The 4740-nt window shown below is 36.1% G+C and overlaps 1 pseudogene; it reads right to left on the bottom strand.

The window, feature by feature from the left end:
• Positions 1-350: 350 nt before the first annotated feature.
• LOC149131248 (uncharacterized) lies at positions 351-4462 on the bottom strand (annotated as a pseudogene).
• Positions 4463-4740: the final 278 nt, after the last annotated feature.

Here is a 4740-nt window from a genome sequence, read left to right as displayed (position 1 = left end):
AATCCTCCTCATATCGTGTAAGCATGCCCTGGCAAAACCCCTCCAGATTCTGCATGCGAGTGTGACAGATGTATGCGAGTGTAACAGATGTATGCTAGTGTAATTGCAACAGTGTTGCTTGTGGGGAGGTAGGTGGGCGTGGACACAGGTTTGATAGTGTGGGGGAAAGAGGAAAGAGAGGAGAGGGGAAGTAGACGTACATTACAAATTATTTCTCAAAATAAGAAACTTATAGCACAAACTTAGAAGATATATCCAAAAACAAGACAGCATATTACAAATTGAAAGCGAAAATTAGAAATATATTCGAACAATTTTTCGATGAAATCACAAGTTTCATATCTCCTGTGCTACATAAATTCACAGAGATATGAATCTACTATAGAATGGTGAGTGCCACAACGTCATTTATTACCTCGCTTTACAGAGGCTCATGTACTCTCCACTTGTTGAGTGTGGGTACCATCTTTCGAGTTAACAAACCCAACGCTGTGGTTCACAGTTCTATGCTCAAAATAGTAGCCATCAATTTCAGGAATGTGAGAGTACACCCTTCACAAATCGCTGAAAATTGTGGTTCCTGGAAGAATCGAGTGATGTATGCATTCCTCCAGTGTGTCACGATTCTAACGTGATACCGTATAAAGAAAAACCTGTCTGGTCTCGCGACACACTCCTCTGAAAACCCATTGGTCAGGTAGGACCCTTCTTCAGTTGTGCTTACGTCTTGAGAAGACCGTTTGGTCGATCTCAACAATCTTCCCAGGACTACCAACCTTAACTGAATGACCTAAACTTCCCTAGCATTGCTGTTATAATCAACAGCTGTGCAATGGCTCATCCCCAGTTCTTCAACACAAAAACAAACAGAAGTCAATTCCTTAACCCATAAGTAAAGGAAAAGCATTACAGTTCTAAGAGGAAGGGTGCCATCTTGAAACTATGTGTCTTTCCTCGCCAACACAGACTCCATGCACCCTTGGCGCGAGCATCGCCAACACGTTTTTTTTTTTAATCATAAAATGCTTCTTCGTTTGGCATAATTTTCTGTTGGGTGTAACACCCTTTTCTTGCAAGTATGAAACCTTATCATCCTCTGGTGTGTTATTTAAGGCCTATTTGGCTACTATTTTTAGCACATAAGACAACCACCTCAATGACTCGAATATATTTGTTAACACGTGCTTTCTCGCAGTCAAAAGCGTTCTCATGTTTGCCTTGTTACTATGGAAACAGGCATGAATGTGTCTGTGGCTTACGGTTGGTTAAGATTATCCAAGCTTTTCAAGCTTTAATAGCTAATAACTGTATTGATTTATGGCGAAAATGAATTTTAAGGCATTGATTAGTATATAAAAGTATATCATTACTCTGAATACGTAATCAATGCGAACAGAAATTGAAGAGATTGAAAATTGGATCAACCAAACAGAAAAGGTCCAAAAAATAAACAGGCTGATTAGAGGTAGAATGACTTTGTCTACAGATCTTCCTTGATCAAGGCTGATTGATGTGACGTTTAACAAGAACACATTTTAACAAATTGATTTCTGATATAGGTTCATGGTCACATTCTAGGTACAACTATAATCGATTACATCTGCGCCAATACCTAAAATCATTTCAAAGATTGTAAGCAGATTTCTATCGAACGACAACAAATGTCTAAATATAAAATTTTATTTCTCCGTTTAAACTAATACCATTAGGCAGGTCATGAACTTTCAAAATTTCGATTTTTTATATGCCCTAGAATTAGAGCATATGTTTTTAGCAAAGAGAAACCTTTATGCCGTTTATTTCATGATAGATTAAGCTGCTTGTAGTGATGGTGGAGGTGATAGTGGCGGCAATCACACGAATGGATACTCTTCTTTTCCTTTCTTTTAATAGTATTTTTTTCTCTTTACTGTCAGTCGGTTGACATAAAGTGTTACCATTCTTTTTTCCTAGTCTTTTTTTGTCTTTTTTTGATAACGTGGTAAGATTTGAACTCCGAATGCACACAGCCGAAGAGATACCACAAAGTACTCCAACCGATGCTCTAAAAATTTCGTCAATCTGCATCTCTAGACTGGTACTTTTTTTGTCGACTCCGATAGGATGAAGGGCATAGTTTACCTTGTTGAAATTTGAACTCAGACTGCGGACAGTCAGGATAAATACCACGAAGTCCTTAACTGACACACTAACGACTCTTCCAAATCAACGCCTTAGCAGTGGTCGCTGCTTGGTTTTCTTCTAGCCTAAAGTATGTGTCAGTTGGTGCTCATTCTTCATGACTTCGAATTACAACATAATGGACTGAGTTGAGATGCAGCTGTTTGAACGCTGGCGACTTGATATGGCTAATTAGATATTGAACCTATTTTGACGGCACTGCTTTGTGGCACAAGAGTCAAATGTACACACATACACATACACTCATACCACGCGCGTGTGCCTGCATACACGGAAATATACAAATAGAAAGTGTGTGAGAGAGAGAGAGAGAGACAGAGACAGACAGACAGATTACAATTTATTAACTGAACATTATTAACATGAACATTTTCCCTCTCTTTATACACATAAAGAGAAATATACTTACAACCATAAACAGAGAATGGTGGGGAACGAGAGAAAAATTAAAACAGATGATGTCAAATAAGTCAGCGTCGAATCAGTGACACCAAAGCGACCGAACAAAAATATTTCATACTCATAACAAAATGAGATTTATTATCTTAATGCCTTTGTCCAAGACATTAACGAGTTATGTGATATCAAATAACCAAAACCAGCAATAGAAACTTGGTGGCAGAGTCAGCTCAACCTTCGTTCGTGTTTTTCTAGACTATTAGCATCACTTTTTATCTTTATGTACTTTTAAAGTTTGTATTAGTTTATTGTTTGATGGCAGAATCGTTCAGATCATCGAACAATATGTGTTGCGGTATTCAGTTAGGCCCATTACAGTCCGAGTTCAGTTGCTATCAAAGTTATTTCAGTTTGCATCTAGAATGCATTACAGGAATATAAATCAACCTGAGACGACTATTTCGGGATTAATTTGAACATCAAATAGTTATTTCTAAACAAAGAGTATTATCGAACGTCCTTAGCTAGTAGGATAGTTTCTATTCTACAAATTAACCTCGACCAACACACTTATCTAAAAGGGAAATCAAGAAAACTATAACAATAAAAACATTCCCTAGCCTCACAGAAACATTCAGGCTGACACGTTCAATGTAAATTTTATTTCAGATTTAAGCTGATTCTAGTGATTGAAATGACTGCTTAAACACGCCAGTGATTTAAGTGTAGAAGCTTTGTGGCAGCCCATTTGACCAGTTTGTTAACTCCGACTTTGAATGAAATATCATTTACATCAGAACAACGGAAGTATGCTGATGGAATGCACAGGTTTAAGTTGAGTTTACGTGATACGTGCCTCATACAGGATCAGTATGAGACATGTTGACAGTAAGTTTGATCTGGAAGAAGGTCACAATTGTTAAACCTGTTGGCCACCTGAAAATTTAGAGACATTTATTTGTTTTCTGCCATTACGTACCACATGAACTTAGTTTAGTTGCTAATGCACACAAATATATACAGCATAGAATGTGTACACTGTTATGCTTTCTTCCTTAACCATCTGTTAGATGTGTGCATTAATATTCTTCTTTGTTGAAGCCTTTTATTCTCTGTTCATGATTTTAAGGTGTTTGTATTCGAGAATAAAATTTAAATTCTATGGATACTTCAAGGTAAAAGTGAATTACAGTTTTTATTTGATTTATTCTAACTATACTGAAAACAAAGTGTAAAACTATACTAGAACAGAATAGTCGACGTTAGGGATCGAGGTATTATTTATTGATTATCAATATTCTTTTGACAAAATGAAATGGAGTGAACACTTGGAATTGATTGATTAAATTGAACACCAAGATTTTCTTTTTTTTTTTTTTTTTTCTAAATCATAATTTTCGCGATCTTTCTTTTTATATGCATATAATGGTGGAAAACAAAATGAAAGGCAAACCTTTATCAAAATTATTTTACGACAAAACACAGTCTTCATTTCATAAAACTCAACGATGCAACATCAAATGCAAATGCAATAGAAGTGGTAAGGAGTTTATCAAAAAGTAAATATCGTACTGTTATATGTTCATGTCTATGTGCATGCATAGGTATACGTATATATGAATACATCTTCACTAGCAGTACTATTTTGTTAAGCGCATCCACTAAGTAGTATGAACTGTGTTTAAGGCAGATACGCACAGCGTGTATCACTCCGCTATAGACACTGTTTGTAAACATGTCAAATAAAGTGAAACAAGTAGAAACATAACAATGCCTTCAGTGAGTTGTTTATTATCCCATAAAGAACAAAAGAATACATAACACGTACCATACATGGAACTTCTAATAATCTCTTCTGAACTTAGAACTTACTTGGCGTCATTTTCATAAATATAAGGCATGGATGATCTGTCAGCGAAATGAAGATTATGATTTACCGTGAAAGGCAAGTGAGCTGCTCATATGATGGAAGTGATTAAGATAACGTAACTCGGGACTAAAATCTCTGTCCTATCAGATTCAGTAGTTCTGTTCTATGACCACACTCCGTTAGCACTGAATTTTGAAGTGCATATTTTTAGAATCGATAAAATATGTTCCAGACCAATTCAGTTACTGAACAAAAAGAAGCAAGTGTCATATCAAAAGAAATCTATATTA

This window comes from Octopus bimaculoides, chromosome 24 (genome assembly GCF_046866305.1).
Source record: "Octopus bimaculoides isolate indiv1 chromosome 24, ASM4686630v1, whole genome shotgun sequence".
In the NCBI taxonomy this organism is placed as follows: domain Eukaryota; kingdom Metazoa; phylum Mollusca; class Cephalopoda; order Octopoda; family Octopodidae; genus Octopus; species Octopus bimaculoides.
This window is presented reverse-complemented; position numbering and strand designations above follow the sequence as displayed.